Genomic DNA, 12691 nt, shown 5'->3' with positions numbered 1-12691 from the left:
TGAAGGGCAGCCTTGGCTACCGTGCTCCAGGATCCGGGGGACCTGCATGCAGAAGCACCTGCTTGCTGTGCCTTCGGACCCCTTGGCGCTGCTGAGCCGGGCCGGGTCCTTCTCTGTTGGGGACCCGTCCTGGGTTAGGGTGCCACGGGTAAGGGTCAGCATCCCTGTCCCCACCCCACCCCCCAGGAATCATCCGGCCCCCGTGTCCACGGTGTTAGGTGTAGAAAGGGGTACAGCAAGGCCTGGAACCCCTGTCTGCTGCCTCCCGGGTCAGGGGTGTGGACCCAGCCTGACCTGACCCCTCTGCATGGAAAACCACCAGCCCTGGCCGGCCGCCAGCACTGCTTGTCTGCGAAGGGCCAGGAAATGGCTGGGAGGGACGGTGAAATGGACAAACATCCTGAGGTTGCAAACTGCTCCTCTTCCCCAACCCTGGCCCGCACGGCCTGCCTACTCTGGAGGGACCCCTACTCCTGGGGTCCTGCCCCTTCCTGGACAGGTCCAGAGGCAGGGGCCCGGGAGGTGGCTGCCCGGATGCACCTGACACGTGTCACGTTAACCAGAGCAAAAGAGGCAGCTCCCAGGCCTCCCGCCCTCCCGGGCCTTGGGTCACGATCCTGCAGAGGGGTGGCCAGGTGGGCACCCAGAGCTCTGGCTGGTGACTCACCCGGGACACCGCGGGGGCTGGTTCTGGGAGCCGGGCGCCCAGGGAGAAGGGAAAGTGGGAAAGTCACAGCGTGGACATGGGGCAGGAACCGGACAGTGGGGCTCAGGGCTGGGACCTGAGCACACAAGTGGTTCCACTGGGGGTGTTGGAAGCGTTTGCCCGCAGGTCTGGAAGTGTCTGTGGTGACAAGAGGGGAGACGGGCATCTGGTCACCTCCTCAGTGACACGCAAGGACAGGCCACCCATCTGAGGGGCCTCGCAGAACCAAGGAGAGAGGGCAAAGCATGCTTTTCTAGTCACCAAACAAGCAAAGGACAGTCATAAGTCCCAACTCCTCAGTAACCGTGTGTGTGAGTTTCCTGGGGTGGCCATAACAAATACCACCTGTTAGTGGCTTAAAGCCGCACATGCTGATTTTCTCATGGTTCTGGAGGTCAGAAGTCCTAAAATCCAGACATGGGCAGGGCTGGTCCTTCCGGAGGCTCCAGGGGAGCATCGGTTCCCGCCTTTTCCAGCTTCCAGAGGCGCCGCATCCCTGGCTCGCGGCCCCTCCTGCATCCTCACAGCCAGCAGCGCAGCATCTCCCATCTCTCTGCCTCTGACCCTCCCGCCTCCCTCTTATAAGGACCCTGTGATGATGCTGGGCCCACCGGGAATCCAGGGTCATCCCCATCTCAGGGGCCTTAACCACACCTGCAAAGTCCCCTCTGCCCTGTGAGGTGATACGTCCACAGGTTCTGGTGATAAGGACATGGATGTCTTTGGGGACCATTATTCTGCTGGCCACACACACTGTTCTAAAAGAATTCTTAAAAAACGATCACCCATGATTAAATCAAGCCGTTTTAATAACTGGTGTGGTTTGCAGGGAGGCTGGGTGGTGGTGGTGTGCTCCTCAGACCTCCGGGCAGCCTGGGGTCCCAGGATGTGCTAACACCGACTGGCCCTGTGGGCTCAGGCCCTGGAGTCCATCACTACCTGTCCTGGCTTGCTGAGCTGTAATGCTCCTGGCTCCTTATATGCTCTCATGGGTGAGGATGGGGTTATGGGTTGAATTGAGTCCCCCCACAAATTCCTATGTTGAATCCTAACCCCCAATGTGATGGTATCAGGAGGTGGGGCCTTTGGGAGGTGCCTAGGTCATGAGGGTGGGGTCCTCATGAATGAGATTAGTGCCATTATAAAGGGACTCTGGAGAGTGCCCTGCCCTTCTGCTACATGAGGACACAGCGAGAAGCCGGATGACTGTGAACCAGGAATCAGCTCTCAAGAGATGTGGAATCTGCCGGTACTTTGATCTTGGACTTTCTAGCCTCCAGTACCGTGAGGAATAAACGCTGCTGTGCATAAGCCCCCAGTCTCTGGCGCTCGGTTACAGCAGCCTGATTGGACTAAGACACTTGGAAGTAGGGTCACTGCAGGTGTAATTATTCAGGGTGAAGTCACACTGGAGTAGGGTGGGCCTAATCCAATACGAATGGTGTCCTATAAAAGGGGACACCTGGGCACAAACTCGCACACAGGGAGAGGCCATGTGACAACGGTGGCAGAGATGGGGTGACGCTTCTATAAACCAACAGACGCCATGGACTGCCAGCACCCCCAGAAGCTGGGAGAGCACAGAACAGTCCCTCCCTCAGAAGGAGCCACCCTGCCGACACCCTGACCTTGGATGCTCAGCCTCCAGCACTGCGGGGGACAAATTCCTGCAGTTTAAGCCCCCAGGTTTCTGGTGCAGCGCTAGGTGGCCCCAGGAAGCTCAGCAAGTATTGTCCTCAGAGCTGGCGAGGACCATGAGGCAGGAGAGAGAACACGATTTTGATTCTATAAACGAGGAATCTCAAACAGAGAGAACTTTCCAAGTTGCTCATCCCCACGGCACTTGGAGGGTGGGGGGCATGCTCCCGGCTTAGGTGACTTCACCTTCTCTTGAACTCCCCTTCCCCGTCCCAGGCCCACCCGCAGGCCTGCTGATGGCCTCTAGGCTGCCCTTCTTTCAAACTCAGTTCAGCTGCCTCCTCCGGGAAGCCTTCCTGGCCTTGCTCTCCCCTGGGCACTCTGCCTGAGGGCCATTTCCTCTTCAGCCACGCTGCTAGGCTACATCAGGACTTTAAGCGATCTTTGCATCCCCAGCACCTGGTCCCAAGCAGACACCCAATAAATGTCTGACAAGCTATGTAGGGAGCCGTGGGAGGGACATGTCGGGGTGATCAGGGCCCAAGCACCGAAGCTGATGTTACCCACCCCGCCCCGCCCTGCCCCGCCCCCAGCCCAGGTCCTCATGACCTCTGCCCCGTCTGCACAGCAGAGCCCTCGCTGGCCCACACGTCCCTCCCCAGTTCTTTTTTTTTTATTGGCTGCACCGCGCGGAGCACATGGGATCCTAGTTCCCCGACCAGGAATCGAACCCGTGCCCCCTGCAGTGGAAGCACGGAGTCCTAACCACTGGGCCACCAGGGAAGTCCCCTCCCCAGTTCTTGAGGGCCCATCTTTCTTCTCCCCTCTTTAGCCCCATATCAGGCCGTGAGGAAGATTTGACATGAAACTTGCAGAACACTCTCTGCAGTCCCGCGTCAGAAGTACTTTCTTGAGCAATCCCAGCCTGACAAGTCATTAATCTGTGGTTTGGCCCCTCCCTGCCCCCAGAGGAGTTTGTCCTAAGGACAGAAAGTCCCCAATAATGAGACTAGAGGAAAAACAACAACAAAAAAAAGGATGGTGTAGGTGACAGAATGATGGGGATGGGGCGGCCTGGATGCCAGGTGTCAATTTCCTCACTTGCAAATTGCCCAGGAGGGCTCCCAGGAGGGATCAGCAGAGTTCCCAAACAGCAGGAGGGTGAGAACTGGCCCTGTGCTCATCTTTCTCTGGCGTGTTCATCCCTGGCGTCCTGAATAGGCAGCAGTGTCACACCTGCAGTCAAATCCCTGAGCAGTTTGACTGCAGCCTGGATGCCGGCTGCACCGAGGGCTTTGTGCCCTGCCCTGCAGGGATGGAGTTTCCTGCTCCGCATTTTCCGGGGAACCGTCCTTTCTCCTTCAGGGGGGAGACCAGAAGACACCCCACCCCCACCCCCAAGTGCCTGGTGAGGTCCCACTCATTCCTCCTCACTCAACAGATGTTGGCTCAGATGGATGACGTTGGCTCACGGCCAGCACAACTTTGTGGGGTAAAATCCTGAGGTTTTTCACACGATCATGTGTGGCTGTTTGTTCAACACATGCTAGGGGAACAGCGAATGTTTAGGGGGGATGGGAAGGTGTGGGAACAGTTTGTGGAGGGCCTGGCGTGTGGCCTGTGCCCTGCTGGGTGTCTGATGTTTGTTCCCATAACGCTCTCCTTAACGCAGGACGTGGCATGTTCCTATGAGACCTGCCCCCCGTCTCTGGCTGGGATTAGGACTTTGGTCTATGGGATTCCTAATTCCCCACAACAAAATGAAAAGGCAAAATGGGATATATTTTGTCACAGGTATGATGTCCTTAATATGTAAAGATTTCCAACAAATCAATGAGAGATGAACAAAGCAACTTAATGAATGTGGGATAGTGGATAGGATGGACAATGGGAAAAGTTCATTCATGGAAAAACCGCTGAAATTCGAATCAGTTCCATGCTTTAGTCAGTAGGACTGCAGCAAGACTGATTTCTCAGCTTTGATCAATGTTCTGTGATTATGGAAGAGACATGGACCAAGGGAAGCTGGGTGAAGGGTATTAGGGAATTCTGTACTGTTTCTGCACCTCTTCTCTAAGTTGCAAATGACCTTAAAACCTTCCAAATGAACTGTTAACAATGCACACAGACAATCCGCAAAAAGCATTACTATTACAATGACCATCATGAAACAGTTAAAACCGTCATCATCAAAAAATTATAGGTAATACAATGAACTGTTATTTTTGGCCTTTGATCCAAGGAGGCGGACAAGCCGGGGCACCTGGATGCAATGAGGGGTCTGCAATGGGATGGCTGTGAAAGATGACGTGGGGACAGTGACAGAATTTGACCGTGGCTTAGCCCATGTCAATGTGAAATTTCCAGATTTTGATAACAGTCCTGTAGTTCCATAAGAGAATATCCTTGTTTTTAGTACAGATACCCTGAGGGATTTAAGGGTTAAGGGGCATGATGTCTCCAACTTAGCCCCAAATGGCTCAGAAAAATTGATTTGCATACATGTACAACTAAATATATATACCATTGTATGTGTATGGATAACCATATAACTATACGTACCACAGTTTACATCCTATAACTGTGTATGTACATATATGCACACACACACTTATCTACGTATGATGTATACATACACACGTCTACGTACACGTACACACACAGGGAGAGAAGGAGAATTATAAATAGAATAATAAAGCAGACGTACGCAGTCAGCAAACGTGGATATCAAGGGTACAAGGAGTTCCTTGTCCTATTCTTACAATTTCTTGGTAAATTTGAAACTATATTGAAAACAAACGGTTAGAAAAAGACAGCCTGGAGGGTATTTTAACAGTGGTGAACTTCTGCTAATTTTAAATTAGCAAATTTCAAATTCAATTGGAGTATGTTCACGCACATACGCTCTTAAAGTGTACAGTTCAGTGACTCTCAGTATCTCTCTTTTTCTGTAAACCTTTGTGTGTTTTCTGAAAAAATTTTAAACAATGAACGAGTATCATTTTCATAGATAGTGGGGAAAAAGCTACTTAAAAATACCCGACCTTTCACCACTTTACAAACTGTGGACCACGTGTTGGTTGGGCCTGGTGTCCTGGGACACGGTGACGGCATGAGAAGGAGCTGGGGGGCGCAGCCTGCACCCTGTGCCACCCCCGTTGGTGCAGAAGCCATGGCTTCACGCTTCCCACAGTCCAGAGCACCTTGCCAGCTCCCTGCCGAGCCTCCCATCTGCTCAGCAGGCCCCTAAATTCAGAGCAAGGGCCTCACGGGGAGGTGGCTGGGGTGACGTGTGTGGCCGGGAAGCTGTGAGCTGGGGCGCTAGGTCCGTGAGCCAAGACAGAGGACGGGGCAGGCGGGAAGGACACACAGACCCTGGAGCCGGGTTTTTGCTGAGCCAAGATTCCCTCAAGTGAAAAAAGAGAGAACGGATGCACAACCACCATCCCCCCAGTGGGAAAGCAGAGTAAATATTACAAGTGGGTCCAAACAAACATGACCTCAAGTCCTCACCACGGCGGAGAAGGCGGACACGGCCTGGCCGGGGTCACCAACAGCGCTAAGTCACACGGCAGCGCAAGCCTGGATGTGCTGGTGAGAGGGCCCTTCACCTCCGCAGTCTCTCTGCCCAAAGCCATTGCCCCAGCCTGAGCGTGAGAAAGACACCAGACAGACCCTAAGAGAGGGACTTTCTACAAAACTCCCAGCCAGTCCTCAAAACTGTCCCAATCATCAAAAACAAGGGAAGTCCGAGAAGGTCACAGCCCCAAGGAGCCTGTCATCACGTGGGTCCTGGGACAGACAGGGGACACTAATGGAAGGTGACAACCGAATAAACACTGGGGTCCCATTAAGGCTGATGCACACGGATGGCCGGGAGGTGTCAGGTGCCAACACGGGGGTGGGTGGGTGACGGGCACACTCTGTCCTGTCTGTGGCTCGTCTGTGAATCTAAAACTATCCAAGAAGGAGAAGGTTTATTTAAAAGGTGATCAGAGCCGGCAAAGTGCTTCCTGGTGGGTCGATAACCCCGCCCCAGTTTCCTGCAACAAGGTCTGATAGCCAGAGCGCGTTTGTTCGATAACACGGTCCTGGGCGGCTGTGTGGCAGCTCGAGCCACGTGCGGCGGGACGCGGGGGGAGACTGGGTCTTTGCCGAGGGTCCTTCCCCGCTGTAGTTGATAGATCGTCTTTTGGTAACCCTCCTGTGCCCCTACACATTCCCCCAGTGGTGTCAGCATCTGTGCGGGTTGAACTGTGTCCCCCCAAAAAGGCATGTTCATGCCTGGACCCCCCAGATCTGTGAGCGAGACCTTATTCGGAAATAAGGTCATTGAGGATGTGATCAAGTTAACAAGAGGTCGTACTGGAGTGGGGTGGCCCTGGTGTCCTGAGAAGATGAGGGAACTTGGGACACGGAGACACACGGGGAGACGGCCATGTGATGATGGGGGCAGAGTCTGGAGTGATACGGCCACAAGCCCAGGGATGTGAGGATTGTCAGGGACCCCAGAGCTGGGAGAGGCAGCAAGAACCCTGCCCTGGAGCCTCCGCAGGGAGTGTGACTGTGCCACACCTTGATTTCTGACTTCTGGCCTCCAGAACTGAGAGAACATAAATCTCTGGTGTAAGCTGCCCGTGTGTGGTGACTGTCACGCGGTCACGGAGCTCACACAGCGTGTGATGATGCCGAGCTTTGCCATCACAGTTCTCTGTCGGGGCTGGGAAAGGTGTTTTCTGAGCCCTTCCTTCCTTCTGCCTTTGTTACAGAGGGGCAGCTTCCGCCCTCTCCTTTTTTTTTTTTTTTTTTTTTTTTTTTTTTTTTTTGCTGTACGCGGGCCTCTCACTGTTGTGGCCTCTCCCGTTGCGGAGCACAGGCTCCGGACGCGCAGGCTCAGCGGCCATGGCTCACGGGTCCAGCCGCTCCGCGGCATGTGGGATCTTCCCGGACCGGGGCACGAACCTGTGTCCCCTGCATCGGCAGGCGGACTCCCAACCACTGCGCCACCAGGGAAGCCCCGCCTTCTCCTTCTTTTACGGGAGGAATAGGAGATCCAGAAGGTGGGACGTTCCATAAGATTCTCGGGCTCTAGAAAAGGGGTCACTTTCATGGGAAAGAAAGACTCCATTCCCTGATGGACGGAGGCCAGGGTGGTCACCAGAGGCAGCGTGGGATCGCGGCAGGGCTCTGGAGCCCAGAGAACAGCAGCCACCAGCCCCGAAAACACGCTCGAGGGGCGATGTGGAAAATTCTGTTGGTCTGGATAGCAGGTGCTATAAGGTTCTGGTTTTGTGCTGATGTGTGAGGGTGTCACAGCAGGTGCTCGCTGAGACATGCAGGGTCACGGACATGGTGCCTGCAAATCACTGCCCAGTGGTCCCCTGAGAAACGTGTTGTGCAGAGAGATGACAGGTAGTTTACGCATCAACAGATGACAGATCAATAGACAGATTTTATACAGACGAGAAAGAGATGATAGACATGTGACATCAATCAATACGTGGATGATCTATAGATAGATGACAAATAAATACATGATAAATACATGATAGATAAGATACATAGATGGGGACACGGGGAGGGGGAAGGGTAAGCTGGGACGAAGTGAGAGAGTGGCGTGGACATATATACACTACCAGATGTAAAATAGCTAGCTAGTGGGAAGCAGCCACATAGCACAGGGAGATCGGCTCGGTGCTTTGTGACCACCTAGAGGGGTGGGATAGGGAGGGTGGGAGGGAGGGAGACGCAAGAGGGAGGGGATATGGGGATATATGTATATGTATAGCTGATTCACTCTGTTATAAAGCAGAAACTAACACACCATTGTAAAGCAATTATACTCCAATAAAGATGTTAACAAAAATAGATTAAAAAAAAGATAGAGAGATGATAGGTAAAGGATAGATAAGATAGATAAACAGATAAGACGGATTGTGATAGATATTTACAGATTTCCCGCCACACCTTTATGCACGTACACACATATATTCCACACAAATGCACAGGTCTCCTCCGTGTATTTGTTTCCAAGAACTTTCCCTCCTTTCTGCGTGCCCCCCACCCCTGGCCGCTGGTCTCTGTCCACAGCAGACCAGTTGCCGTGTACTGCCAGCCCCCACCGGCTGCTGTCCTGCAACACCCGTAGGCTCTCCAGGGCCGTTCCCCACCTCTGGTCTGGCCGCTCTGCGTCCTCCCCACATGCTGCCATCCTTCTGAGACCAAAGCCTGACCCCATAAATCTCTGTTGTGTTCTTGTCTGTCTCCCCCTCGGCCCTGCGGACATTCGGGGTGGGTCCTTCTCTGTGGGGCGCTGTGGGCTGTGGAGCAGCATGCCTGGCCCCCACCTACTGGATGCCAGGAGCCCCCCAGTCGTGATGAGCAAAGCTGTCTCAGCCACCTCGGGATCACCAGGTGAGGCCCGCATGGGGCTGGGGGCTTCACCATGGCTGACTCACAGACCTAGGAAGAAATCGGGGAGGTGCTGCAGTCAGACCCTTCCTGGGCTTCTGGATGTGGACCAAACCCCTTCTTGATGGGATCCAGGGTCTCTCCTGCCCCCTAGATCTCATCTGCACCCCCCTGTGCTACATTGTCTACCTGCGGAGGGTTCTGACGGCCGACATGCTGCCCAGGTCCTCGGCAGACAGATGGATGGACGCTCCTTGGTCGGTGATTTCTGTGATGAGAATCCCAGCTGCAGCGGAGCCAAGGCTGAGGTCTGGGAGAGTCCCGGGGACGTGGGGGAGCTGTTGGATCTAGCACCTGGGCCTGGGAACGCCAGGGGCTTTGGTCGTTATGACAACAGGGCGCCAGGCCTGTGGGGAATGGGTTGCGCAGGCTATGATCACTGACCAGCCAGGGGCTGGAGGGGAGCACAGCTGGGCTGCTGAGTCATTTGGGGGCTTGTACATTTCAAAAGAAGGTTATTAACTTGAGGAGCATCGTGCCAACCACTGTAGCATGAAAGGAATATGATGCTGTCTCAGCCTCCAGGAGCTCTCAGGAGGAGCACCTGCCAACACTCATGAAACAGAATTCAGAGATACTAGGAAAGCCCCATGACTGGTCTCCCAGGGGAAGGGGATTCATCTTAGCCAGGGTCCCCCCCACCCCCAGCCCTGCTGACCAGCGGGCTCCTTCTCTGTGGGGGCCCGTCCTGGGTGCTGCGGGGTGTGCAGCAGCATCCCTGGCCCCCACCCCTTCAATGCCGGGAGCCCCCCAGTTGTGATGACCACAGATGTCCCCAGACATGGCCCAGTGTCCCCTGCGGGGCACAGAGTCACCTGGGGCAAGACCCCTGCTAGGTGATGGCCAGCCTCCCCCTACCCTTCCCCACCCCACCAGGGTCAGAGGGAGGAAGGAGGAGGCCTGATGCTGGGCTCTGGGCTCAGAAGGAAACAAGGTCATGAAGACACAATGAGTCAGAGAGAGTGGCTGGCGGGGGCAGTGCACTCTGCCCACAGGCTCCGGTTGGCTTCTCTCTGCAGGAAGCTGGCTGCTGAGTTTTCCTTCCCAGAAAACTCAGAGGTGCAGATCCACCCCCAGCTAAGGACGGGGTCCCTCACTGCAGGATTTCGTGGAAGGGAAGCTTGGTTAGATCTGCGTCTTCTCCTTCTCGGTGCCCGCGCCACACGGCTCTCAGCATCAAGCCCTGTGGCAGCACCCCACTCGGCAGACACTTATCAACGCCCACACTCCCCCACTCTCCTCTGCAACTTCACTCTGTTTCCTGAGCGTATGTTTAGGAAGCACAAACAGTCTAGGCCATGCCCTGCATCTTTGCTTCCTGGCTTGGCGGGACAGGTGGCGGGGTCCCCCATCTAGCAGAGAAGGGGGTGGGGAGCCACGCTGGCACCCAGGGCACCGAGCTGGCAGGGTGCTTCCTGGGACCACAGGGCAGGGCAGGGGTGCTGGGCAGTGGGGGCCGACAAGGGGGGCAGAGACTGGTGAGATCCTGAAGGTGGTGTCCTTGAGCAAAAAAGGAAACACACTGGGGATGCTCAGAGACTTGTTTCTTGTGCTTCGAGAAAGCATGTGCAAACATGCAAAGGGGCAGGCGACAAGGAACGTGGAGGGATGGGCTTGGAATTGGGATCTCAGTGTGAACCCATGGCTTCTCTAGAAGGTAGGTAGGTAGCTAGCTAGCTAGATGATAGATGATAGAAAAAATATACATACACAGATTCTTAGATAGGTGACACATGGATGAATAGACAGATAGACAGGTAGATAGATAGATAGATAGAGATGACAGAAACATACATACAATCATAGATTCTTAGATGACAGATGGGTAGATAGATAGGAAAGTAGACAGGTAGGTAGATACAACCAGCAACGTAGAAGCCATGACACCCCAAAGGCACACGAGGAAGCTGGGCCCGTCCCCAAACGGGTTGATGGTCCCTGTGAGACGTATTTCACTTCACAGCACAGGTCCTAAGGCAATCTCTGCGGCCGTGGAGCAGCAGGCCTCTGCCATTCTCTGCATCCAGTTAACGGTCCCTGGACACGTGCCCGCGATCTTGAACTCAAGGAAGCAGAAGCTCTTGCTGCTTATTCACCAACTTCTGGCAAAAGGGGAGTCTACGGTGACTCTCATCAAGGTGCTCATGCCCAGATTCAGCCGGGGGGTGGGCAAAGCATGGCCCAGGCCCCATCTGGTCCACTGCTTGCTTTTGTCAATAAAGTTTTATTGGAACACAGCCGCCCACATTCCTTTACGAGTAGCTTCTGGAGGCTGCGTGGCAGAGTTGGATAGCTGCAACATAGACCTACTCATCTCCAAAGCTAAAATCAGTTGCTACCTGGCCTTTTATGGGAAAAGTCTGTTGACCTCAGGGTGGCTGGCAATTCTTGGTGGCGTTAAAAGCATCACCAGTCCTCTTCTGCTCGAAGGCTTCCGGCACTTCTACTGCTCCATTTTCACAAGGGGACTGCCAAGCTTGTGCTGCCTCTCTGAGCTCAGAGAGAGGACGTGCTGGAGGCCCTGCCCTGCACTGTCCTGGGTGGAAGCTTCCACACACACGGTCCCTTTCTGGGCCCAGGGCCACCCTCGGGGGCTGCTTGGCCTGTGTGGGTTTAGCCACCTTCTTCCACTCAGTGTCTTTTTTGTTTTTAATTTCTGCTTTAAAAAGTAAATTTTAAAGGTTTTGTAGTCATTGCAGATTCACAGGAAGTTGCAAAAACCATGTGCAGGAAATACTGTGGACCCTTCCCCCGGCCTCCCCCAGTTGTAACATCTTGCATAGCTATAGTTAGTATCATAACCAGTGTCTTCGTCCTCTTGGACTGTAGGAACAATAGCACCGGTTGGGGGGCTTAAAGCACAGACATTCATTTCTCTGGTTCTGGAGGCTGGAGTCTGAGATCAGGGTGCCGGCGTGGCAGGTTCCTGGTGAGGGTACACGTCCTGACCTGCAGTCGGCTGCCTTCCTGCTGTGACCTCACATGGCAGAGAGAGCTCTGGTCCCTCTTCCTTTCCTTACAAGGACACGAACCCTACCATGGGGGCCCCACCCTCATGACCTCACCTAACCCTAATCCTCTCCCAAAGGCCCCGCCTCCAAGTACCATCCCATGGGGGTTAGGGCTTCGGCATATGGATTTTGGGGACACAGACATTCAGTCCATTACAACCAGGAAACTGATACTGACACAACCCACAGAGCTTAGTCAGATGTCCCCGGTGTCCTGTGCATGCATGTGTGTGCGTCATTCTATGTAACTTCAGTGCATGTGTAGATTCATGCCCCCCACCACAGTCAAGACACAGGACAGTTCCAAGAGCAACCCCCCCTCATGCTACACCTTTCAGCCACACCTCCGCTTCCTCCTCCGTAATCCCTTCTTCAGTGCATCGATCAAATGTCCATGGTCCTCCACAAAATACTAGCAAACCGAACCCAGCGACATATGAAGAGGATTCTACCCCACGGCCACGTGGCGGAATACACAGTCGGTTTAACATCTGACAGTCCACATAATACAGCCCATCGACAGAATAAAGGACAGAACCCACAAGACCATCTCAATATGATGCAGATGAAGACGTGACATCTTTCTACACTCCTCTGTCATAAAAACACTCACCAAACCAGGAATAGAAGGGAACTTCCATGCAAGCCACAACGAAGGAGCCCGCCGGCTGCAACTAAGACCCGGCACAACCAAATAAATAAAGAAATAAAGAAGGGAATTTCCTCAACCTGATCCAGGGTATCCCAGAAACCCCACAGCCACCACGATGCTCCCAGTAAAAGACTGCACGCCTTTCCACCGTCACCAGGGGGTACACAAGGATGTGCACTCTTGCTGCTTCTACTCAATGTGTACTGGAAGTTC

General features: G+C 54.0%; 1 protein-coding gene across 1 annotated transcript in view; it reads right to left on the bottom strand.

Annotated features, from left to right (window-relative positions):
* The window catches only part of GNG7 (G protein subunit gamma 7), a 153683-nt gene that overhangs the window by 50606 nt on the left and 90386 nt on the right, over nucleotides 1-12691 (bottom strand). The gene's annotated exons all lie outside the window — the stretch shown is intronic.

This window comes from Monodon monoceros, unplaced genomic scaffold (genome assembly GCF_005190385.1).
Source record: "Monodon monoceros isolate NGI ecotype Baffin Bay Population unplaced genomic scaffold, NGI_Narwhal_1 Super_Scaffold_12, whole genome shotgun sequence".
Classification (NCBI taxonomy): domain Eukaryota; kingdom Metazoa; phylum Chordata; class Mammalia; order Artiodactyla; family Monodontidae; genus Monodon; species Monodon monoceros.
The sequence above is the reverse complement of the archived record's forward strand: the minus strand, read 5'-3'. Positions and strand labels throughout refer to the sequence as shown.